We start from the raw sequence: 11,041 nt of genomic DNA on the forward strand, positions 1-11,041 counted from the left end.
GCTTGGTGAATTTTTAAATTCAAAATTGTAGGAAAGGCTAGAGTTCCATCAGAGGTGAGTGAAAATGAAACATATAATTTTCTCCATCCAAAGTTGCAAACCCCTGGACTTTATCTGTGCTTCTTGGGCATCCGTGGGGCCCAGAATCACAACCCCTGTACCACGTCTAAGATAATTGTCTTGTTTTGAGACAGGCATCAATGCTTAAAAACTCTACAAATTTGCTCTTACGCCAAGATGAGATGTTTTCACTTTATATCTTTTTTTCCCCAAAACCTTATATAAAATCCCGTCACTGAATCTTAAGGCAAAAATTCTATCTGTACAATTTCTACCCCTCACCGTCATCCCCAAGATAATAAAGCCTTGTGGCATGTACTTTCTCCGTTCCTCTCCTAGGGGGCCCTTCACACTGAACTTAAACAGACTGCAACCACTGATTTTAAAAAAAAGGTTTTCTGTAACATATAAAAACACCTGGAGTTCCCATGGTGGCACAGTGGAAACGAATCTGACGAGGAACCATGAGGTTGTGGGTTCGATCCCTGGCCTCGCTCAGTGGGTTAAGGATCCAGCGTTGCCCTGAGCCGTGGTGTAAGTCACAGACAAGGCTCGGATCTGGCCTTGCTGTGGCTGTGGTGTAGGCCAGCAGCTATAGCTCTGATTGGACCCCTAGCCTGGGACCTCCATATGCCTTGGGTGTGGCCCTAAAAAGACAAAAAACAAACCAACAAACAAAACAGCTAATTGTCCTGGGTTGCTTCCTGGATTGGAGAGTTGTGCTTCACATAGTGCTCTATTTAGCCTCTTACCAATTCTACAAGGTAAGAACCATTGTTACTCTTCAAATGCTAAATAAACAGAGGTAGAGAGAACTCAGGTACCAGGCATGGTATTCATGGCAGCATGTGAGTATGTGGGCCAGTGTTCTAGCTTTGTTCTATTAACTCTAATCCTCCCAAGAACCCTGGGAAGCCACCCTGTTTTACCAATGGGGAACCCAAGGCAGGAAGAAGTAATTTGCTCCGGATCCCTCAACCAGCACGAAGTAGAGCTGGGCTGGAACCCAGACAGGCCACACTCAGCGTGCAAGTACCGCTCCCCCCACTCACTGCCACGTTTAAGGAAAGGAGAAGCCAAGGCTGGAAGCCACGTCTCATTTCAAGGCTACGTTAACATTTGGCCACCAGCGGTGACTAATTCAGGAGCTACTTGTAAGGAGGCTACTCATTCCTGTGAATGAATAAAAAGAGGTGTTGACACAGCAACCAAGAGTAAGACTGTCAACTCAGTGGTTTGCGAGCTGAGTCGAAAACCACACCCGATTTCATCTACGTGAGTGATTTGCCAAGAAACTGACACTCATTTAAACTCTGAGAAATGTTACGAAGAGCTGAATCAATAGCCCAGAGTAGCCACTTTTTGGAGGGAGCCAAACTAAAATAATTATAATAATAATATAATCATAATAAACTTTAAAATTTTAGAAAAGTTATGAACTTGTAACTAAAAACGATTAAGAGTTCCCGTTGTGGCTCAGTGGGTTAAGAACCCAACTAGTATCAGTGAGGACGTGGGTTCAATCCCTGGCCTCGCTCAGCTCAGTGGGTTAAGGATCCAGCATTGCTGCTAGCTGCACCGTAGGTCACAGATGTGGCTCAGATCCTGTGGTGTAGGCTGCAGGAACAGCTCTGATTAGACTCCTAGCCTGGAAACTTCCATATGCTGCAGGTGCAGCCCTTAAAAAAAAGAAAAAACTTAAAAAAAACAAGTGCTCTGTATTTTTTTTTTTTTAATTCTGCTGGAGAGACATAGTTGCCATGAGCCAGTAGGGCTGGGCTGGAAGTGTTGACCATTACCACAGCAATACACTCCAAGAAGCAAGGTTACCCTGAAGCTTATGACTTTGTGCTAAATGCCGATTTCTGCCTGCAGGGAACTGGCCTGCTGCCCCTAGCGAATTCATCCTAGCCCTCCGAAAGTTAGGGATTTCAAAATGTATCTGACCGTTTCATAAGTTCAACCTTTGTCAACTAACATTCAAGCAGTTTTTTTCCTGCAAATAAAAAGCAAAACAACCATGGGAGATGGATTTTGGTTCCCTCTGAATTTTTTTTTTTTTAATGGCTGCGCTGGCACCACATGACAGTTCCCGGGCCAGGGATTGAATCCAAGCTGCATCTGGGACCTATGCCACAGATGCAGCAATGCTAGATCCTTTAACCCACTGTGCCAGGCCAGGGATGGAACCTGCGCCTCCATGTCTACCCAAGCCGCTGTAGTCAGATTCTTAACCCACTGTCCACTGTGTCGCAGAGGGAATGCCTCCTTCTGGACTTTTTAATAGGGATTAGCATTATCTACCAAATAATTCCACTCATTGGAGGGGTGCCAATCCATTTCTTCCTCCATCAGAATCTGCCTCTTTGTCTCTGGCTTTCCATTATAATAAAAGACCGCTGCATAAACCACTGGTTTTCATTAAGTTTATTTTTTTCAGTTAAATGTCGCCACAGTAAAGAGTCCAATACCCATGTGTGCAAGTTGTAAAATACTCACACAGGCCTGATGGGTCTATCCCACTCAAGTAATCGCCAAGTGTCATTGTTACTGTCATTATTCTCCATCCCTCATGAACTCAATAAATTCAACAAGCATCTCTCAAATGTCTAACGCAAGTGTATACCTGGCCTGAACTTTGACCTCTGACCTCTGTGCCCTACCTCTCGCCACTGGCCTGACCCCCTTGCTGCTCTTTCACACACTGAATACGCCTCTGCTTCAGGACCTTGGCTTTGCTGCTCCCTCATCTACAATGTCTTCTCCCCACTTTCTGTACGACTTGTTCCCTCATCTTACTCAGGTTTCCGCCTCACAAAAAAGCCTTCCTTGGAGTTCCCGTCGTGGCTCAGTGGTTAACGAATCCGACTAGGAACCATGAGGTTGCAAGTTCGATCCCTGGCCTTGCTCAGTGGGTTAAGGATCCGACGTTGCTGTGAGCTGTGGTGTAGGTTGCAAACGTGGCTCGGATCCCGTGTTGCTGTGGCTCTGGCGTAGGCCGGTGGCTATGGCTCCGATTCGACCCCTAGCATGCTGTGGGATCAGACCAAGAAATGGCAAAAAGACAAAAAAAAAAAAAAAAAGCCTTCCTTGATCACTCTCTAAGAGAGCTCTCTTCCTGTCATTCTCCATCTCCTTTGGAGGACATTGTGCTTTCACTGCTGTGTTCGTGGCACCCCCAAGCAGGCTCGGCACATGACAGCAACTCAGCAGATGCTTCTTGCCAGTTTTACTGTTTTGTGAGGCATATATAGATAAAGCACTATCCCAACAACCTTCACAACCTATGGAGGCAGGAAGAAGTTTATACACATGACTAAGATAAAGCCACACCACCTTACAGATTGCATATTAGGAGGACAGCATCCTGTGGGAAGGCAGAGGAAACTTTCTGGAGGGATTGGCACTGTGACTGAGTTCAGGGGGATGGGTAATACATTGGAAGTATGGCGTGGAAGCAAAGGGGCATTCCAGTTAGAGGGGACTGTTATGGGGAAGCAGGAAGAAGGCAGGTACACACTACAGAGCAAAAACTGGCACAACAGCATAAATCAGCTACACTTGAATTAAAAAAAAAAAGGCGGCAAGTACAGGCTATGCTTAAGAACAGATAAAATCAGTGAGGGACATTAAGAGGTAAGAACGTGAAAGATTAGGCAGAAAAGATGTTTGAACCACAGAGTGGAAGGAGTTCAACGTCCTCTGCAAACCACCCATTGATCTGAATCCCCTGCACAGCAGTGCCCTGCCAAAGGCAGCAGGTCCACAGAACTATGAGGACATACACAAGGTCTCTGTGCTTCACGCTCACCCTGGGGCACCACAGTTTAACAACTGCAGCATAAGTGGGCCTTGAGAAGAGAAAGAGGCAATCAACCAGTAGGGGCAGGGGGTCAGGAGACTTCTGCTTGAGTGAGATGGGTGGGAGTTCCCTGGTGGCCTAGCGGTTGAGGATCCCACGTTGCCACTGCTATGGCGTAGGTTCAGTCCCTGGTCTGGGGACTTTCACATGCCACCGTGTACAGGAAGGAAGGAAAGAGGGAGGCAGGAGGGAAGGAAGGAAAAAACTGTGTGTGGCTGGTGAATGTTGATTATTTTACGCATTGAGAAATGCTGGTGTGGCTTCTGGATTATCTGGTAACATCACTGAAGCAGAATTAGAATAAAGAACTACAACAGGAAATAAGAAGGGACTCAAAATTTCAATTCCTTTGCTTAGTGTTTCAGGTAAGAGAGAGCTCGGTCCTTGCCAAGCTATGGGCAGGCATCACCATTCACATTTCACAACTGAAAATTTCTGAAAGCTTTGATAACCCTGTTGTTGAAACCTTAATCAGATCTCACTCTCTGCCAGAAATAACTAGCAGAGTAAGACAGCAAGTATGCTCTGTTTTTCAGGGAGAAATGAGAAACTAAAAAGGAGCTCGTGGCACAGGCTTCTTTCCACACAGGCTCTCTGCAGGTTTTCCAACGAATATGCTGGATGCAGCAGAGCTTGGATTTAGATTCCTCAGACACCCATGGCTCCTGGGACAAGGTCAAGGTCCTTGCCTCGTGTACCCTCAGCCTCGTCGACCCAGTCCACCTGGGATGGAAGGTCACCTGGACAATTTCCTGCCTCCCCCTCCCGGGCCGCAACCTCCCCCGGAAGTCCGCAGGGTCGCTAAAGAAGCAATGACCCCACGGGGGTGGCGACCTAACGTGACGGGCCGGGTCGCTCCGTGACTTCTCGCCGCCCACGAGAAAGCGGCCCTGCAGGCACACCTCGCGCAACCGCTCCCAGCTGCGGGAAAGGTAGCCGGAAGCCGAGCGACCCCGGCTCCCGCGCGCCGACCTGGCGCCTGACACCGCGCGCTGCCCCTCCCCCTCGCGCCCGGCCCCGCCCCGCCCCGCCCTCTGCGGCGCGGCTCGACCAATCCGGGCGCCGCGCGCCCCGGCCGGCGGAAATGGGTCTTACGTCACTGCGGGTTGGCCGGCAGACCTCCGGCGCCCGGCCGCCGTGGGAGTGGGCTGTGTAGCCCACGCTCGGGGGGCTTTTCACACAGGGTGGGAGCAGAGGCGAAGCCATTCCCCGGGCCCCTCGCAGACCTCGGTGTCAGAATTTCCCCCTTGCGCCAGCGCTGCCTCAAATGTCAGAGCTCGCCCACTCTTCTCCGGTCTCGCCAGCCTAACCTTTTGGGGGCTCGGAGGGGAAATTCGCCGTTTCTGCCGGACCTCTGTGGGGCGTGTCCCGAACCCAACCTTTACTGGGTGTTGAAAAATACGTTTATTAAATGCCCCGAATAACTTCCTTGGGGCCAGTGACTGCCATTAGCCACCATCCCGCCATTGAATGAATGGAAGTTACCCATTCACAGTCTGTTGACATGAATTAGACGTGGGAAATAGGATTGAAATAGGAATAAGAAATTGGTTGGAATCACACCGTAGGCTGTAGTGTTCTGCAAATGTAAAGTATTAATCTATAGCCCTAGTCAAAGAAAGGAACATCTTATAGGATGAAGTTAGGGTAATACTTACCAAGTTTTTATTGAACACCTGCCATGTGCCACAGGGGCTGCCATAAATGCTAGGTATTCAGCAGTGACCAAGACTAGAAGTCTTATCGTGGAGTTCACAGGATCAAGGGGAGACAGGCAATATGTAAACAAAAGACAAGAAGATGCCGGACTAAGCACTATCAATGAAATCAAAGGATGCATTCACAGAACATGAATGTTTTTAAGACGAGATGCAGATGTCAGTGACCCATGAGAAAACAGTAAATAACCTGGCAGCAGTTTCTTACTATTTATTGCGATTAGCTAATTCTAGGGAGTTGCTTTCTAGAACCAGCATCAGAAGGGCTGTGGGTGAGTTGCGAATGTAGGGCACCTTACTTCTGCAGGGCTCTGGCTGGATCTGAGAATTAAATTGATGTAAGACTTACCAGGAGAAAAAGCATACGAATTTATTTAACATAAGTTTTACCATGACCTAGAAGCCTTCCTAAGGAAATGAAGGCCCAATGAAGAGGAGGCAAAACTGAAGTGCATATACAGTGGGTTGAGCAAAAGTGGACATCGTGGAAAAGTGAAATAGAATGGGAAAATTAGAGGAAGATGAGAGTTATTTTAACAGCATCTCTTTGTACAATGTAGCAGACTCAGCTCCCTCTTTGGTGATAAGAATGTTCTTTTCTCTTGGTCCAGGGAGGGCAGTTACCACATAAGACTGCCATCTACTTTGGGGAAGAAAAAATGGCGATCAGAGTGCCTTCTTGCACCCATTGTTTTCCATATGCCTTTAACTCAAAATAATCAATATGCTAAAGGGGCAGATTTGGAGGCAGCACTCCCGAGGTCCTTCACTAACATGATCAACGCTATTTCTCCATCCTTGGGTTGTGAGCTTGGCAAGGCAAATCACTCTCTCAAATAAATGTTGCAATAGCTGCAAGAGATTAACAATTGTAAGCTCCTTGAGAACAGGGAGAGTCTTTTAGTTTGTACTTGCCACAATGGCTAAAGACGTGTCAATGTTGAAGTAAAAATGTAGTAGAGGGAGTCCCTGGTGGCTCAGTGAGTTAAGGAACTGGCTTGCTTGGGTCGCTGCTGTCGCTCTGGTTACTGCCATGGTGCCATTTTGGTCCCTGGCCTGGAAACTTTGCATGCAGTGGGCTCAGCCAAAAACAAACACAAACAGGGGAGTTCCCGTCGTGGCGCAGGAGTTAACGAATCCGACTAGGAACCATGAGGTTGCGGGTTCGATCCTTGCCCTTGCTCAGTGGGCTAAGGATCCGGCGTTGCCGTGAGCTGTGGTGTAGGTCACAGACACGGCTCAGATCCCACGTTGCTGTGGCTCTTGCGTAGGCTGGCAGCTACAGCTCTGATTCGACCCCTAGCCTGGGAACCTCCATATACCGCAGGAGCGGCCCAAGAAATGGCAAAAAGACAACAAACAAACAAACACAAACAAATCCCAATGTGGTGGATAGGATGGTGGTGTTCTACCTGGAAACAAGGACTGAATTAGGGGAATGCCTTCATTTCCGGTACTACAGCAATGTTTTTGGTAACGGTTTAATTTTTTGGCTTTGTTTTGTAAATGTGTGATGAGAAATAGGTATGAACTGTAAGGTTGAAAGAGAGTCCAGGGCGTTGCTGACTTACTAATAAGTAATAGTGATAGAGTCAGTTTACGGTGGGCAGAGTGTGAAATCTGGTATCAGAACACCTGAATCTAACCAAGGCTCTGTAGGACCCTGTACAGTCATTTCACCCCCCTGGACCTCAACCTCTGCCTCAATGAAATGACAATTATGTTAATAACCCTGTAGGAAGTCCATATATAATGTCTAAAACCAACACATGAGAAATAATTGTATTAGCATATTGTTTTAAAATAGAGAAAATTACCAGAAGTGTTGAAAATATTTGCCTCAGGGGAGTTCCTGTGGTGGCTCAGCAGGTTAAGGACCTGATGTTGTCTCTGTCAGGATGCAGGTTCAATCCCTGGCCTTGCTCAGTGGGTTAAGGGTCCAGTGCTGCCACAGACTGAGGCTTGGATCCAGTGTTGCCATGACTGTGACGCAGGCCACAGCTGCAGCTCTGACTGGCCCCCTGGCCTGGGAACTTCCATATGCCGCAAGTGTGGCCGTAAAAAGAAAGAAAAGAAAAGATTTGCCTCTGGAGAACAGGGCTAAGAGGTGTGAAGGTCTGATTCAAAAGGCTGCCGTTTTTTCATGATGAGCCTTTCAAGGTGCCAGTGGGCAATTGCTGTGTAATGAAATCTAGGTACTACATTCTGTTCCCTGGAGGAAGGCTCTTCTTATGGCAACGCAAAAGCACAAGAAAGCCAGCCTAATCATCAGGTCACTGCTTTTCAGGGCTTTGATCAGGTCATGTCACGTTAGCCAAAGCAAGGACAAACCCAAAGTCAAGGGGCTGCAGGTGGAAGAGGAAAGAGTAAATATTTCTGGAAAAGAATCCAATCTAGGGAGCTCCCTGGTGGTCTAGTGGTTAGGACTCAGCGCTTTCACCGTTGCGACCCAGATTCAATCCCTAGTCTGGGAACTGAGATCCTACATCAAGCTGCTGCATGCTGCAGCCAAAAATAAAAAATAAGTAAATAAAAACCCAATCTACCCTAAATATTATTTTTGAGTTTTAAAAACTGTATGTATTATATTCATTTGATAAAAATTCACTCTGACTCAGGTCCCTTTGAGAGCCTGAAGGCAGTGCAGATGTGCCAGCAGTGTTAACTCAGACTCTTTCTCTCTCTCAGTGAACTATCATTGTCTTGCCATTTTTATTCTGACTGTCTCATGCTGCAGCAGGCCATCAGCATGTTCATTTCTGTATAAGAATTCAGTACAGGCACTAGAGCAAAACAGCCTGTCTTCTCTTGGTTTTCCTCCTGTAGACCTGAATCTTTCATTGGTTCTTGAGGCATGTCTGACCACTTGCCTTCTCTCCCTCTCTGTCTCTCCTGTTTCCCACACCCCTTCAAAATTAAAAGGAGGTGACTTTTGCCTTCATCCTTTGCAGACAGCCAAAGATGAAGTCATTCTAGAACACCCAAAACGTTTTCTTCTTAAAGTGCAAAATGATTGAAGACACTTAAATTTTTTTGCTTGAGTGCAGAGTAGTGCATAAATTAATTGCATATATAAATCTACGTACAATTTAAAAAATTAAATCAAAACCATTCTCACCCCGATTGTAAGGGTCACATGAAATATATGAAAGTGCTCTGCAAACCAACAAAGAAAAACAGCATGTTATTTCTTGAAAGTAAACATAGGTTTAATATCTAAATTGAAACTTTAAAAACTGACATTTTTTAAAAAACTTTTTTAGGAGTGTGGGCAGCAGGTTAAGAACCCAACTAGTATCCATGAGGATGCAGGTTCAATCCCTGGCTTCGCTCAGTGGGTTAAGGATCCAGCATTGCACCAAGCTGCTGTGTAGATCACAAATGTGGCTCAGATGTGGCATTACTGTGGCTGTGGTATAGGCTGGCAGCTCCAGCTTTGATTCAACCCCTAGCATGTGGGAACTTCCATCTGCCGCAGGTGTGGCCCTAAAAAGAATAATAAAAAAAAAAAATGTAACTCAAAATGTATCAACATGTAAGAAATATAAAATGTAAAAACCTGTTTGGTTTCATATATTACTGGTGAGAATGATAAGTGATTCATCTTGTATGGAGTTGCTCAAATGCACTTCCCCCTTCTGGGAATTTACCCTCCAGTTATACCTGCGCAAGTAGGACATATGAATGTGGTCATTCAGTGTATGCTGTTGGCAGAAATCAGTTGGAAATAACCTAAGTGTTAGCAGTAGGGCACCAGCAAATAAACTGTGTCCACAAAGGGATACTATCTCTCCAGGGAGAAAAATGAGGAATTTCTTTTTGATATGGAAAATCTCCAAGATATTCCCAAGAAGGTAGTGGCAACAGGAAAGGAAGTGCAGAACGATATAAATGCTCTGCTACATTTCTGTGAGCAAGAAGGAAAATAATAGTACACACTTGCATCTGCTTGTGCATGCAAAAAGCAATAGTGGAAATGAGTAACATTGTTACCTAGGATGCGGAAATGGAACTGGATAGGGACCTGCTGCCAGAGATGCGAGACCTCTGCTCAATGTAACCGCTATCATTTTGGATTTGGAGACTAGCAAAAGTAGCAATATTCAAAGATTTCCAAAACTAAACTTTGAGATTGTGGCTCTTAAAAAAATAAAATAACAAGGCCTTTAGCTAGCCAAGATGAGTTTAACGAATAGTAGAAGGATTGCAATTCAGGACAAGCCAACTAAGGCGAACCATAGGCAACTGCAAGGAGATGAAAGGAAGGCCAGCTTGTATTAGATTTTATAGGGAAATTTGGGAGGGCTACCGTGGGTTTTTTTATTTTGTTTTGTTTGGCTTTTTAGGGCCGCACCCGCTGCATATGGAAGTTCCCAGGCTAGGGGAGGAATGGGAGCTACAGCTGCCTGCCACAGCCACAGCCACGCCAGATCCAAGCTGCACCTGCGACCTACATCACAGCTCACCGCCATGCCAGATACTTAACACCCCTGAGCGAGTCAGGGATAGAACCCATATTTTCATGAATACTAATTGGGTTCCTCAACGCTGAGCTACAAGGGGAACTCCAGGAATAAGGTATTTTTAAAATATGGTATGTACTTTTTAAAACATGCTATTGCCCACTTAATAGACTATAGTGTAACTTTATGTGCACTAGAAAACCAAAAAAAGTCCTGTCTTCCTTTATTGCATAGCTGCTTTATAGCGGTTGTCTGGGACCCATGTGTTATCTCCCAGGTACACCTGGAGATAGGTCTGAATTATGTGCTCAGCGGTCACACTAATCCTGTGGATGCAGAAGCAGCATTGGAATACTTAAAAAAAAAATTGTTTTTTGAGAAACTAATACACGTGAAATTATCCATCCTAACCCAATTAGTCACGGGAACAGGTGATGAAGCTTGGGAAGACTTTGAAGAATCCTAATAGTGCGGAGGAGAATCCTAATAGTTCGAGAAGGAGCTCCAGGAAATAGGAACAATGCAAAGGGAGACCCAGGTCCACACAGGCGACGTAAAGAAACAATTCTGTTTTGCTAAATTGTGTGTTTAAAGAAAGCCGCCACGGCTCTCTAGACCGCACAACACGTCCACGCTGAGGCACAAAGCGGGTTCATTTCAGGGTGCGCCCGGGAGCACTGTAGGGGTACAACAGGCAGGCGAACCCCAAGGTTCTCCAAGCTGGGTTCGGCCGGATGTGACGGAACGCGAGGCCCGCGCCCTATCTCTACGCAGTGCGGGGCTGAGGATGCGGGGCCGAGGATGCGGGGCCGAGGATGCCGGCCGGGCGGCGTGCGCCTGCGCAGTGCGGGGCCGAGGATGTCGGCCGGCGGCGTGCGCCTGCGCGGTGCGGGGCGAGGATGCCGGCCGGCGGCGTGCGCCTGCGCGGTGCGGGGCGA

This window comes from Sus scrofa, chromosome 6 (assembly GCF_000003025.6).
Source record: "Sus scrofa isolate TJ Tabasco breed Duroc chromosome 6, Sscrofa11.1, whole genome shotgun sequence".
NCBI lineage: Eukaryota > Metazoa > Chordata > Mammalia > Artiodactyla > Suidae > Sus > Sus scrofa.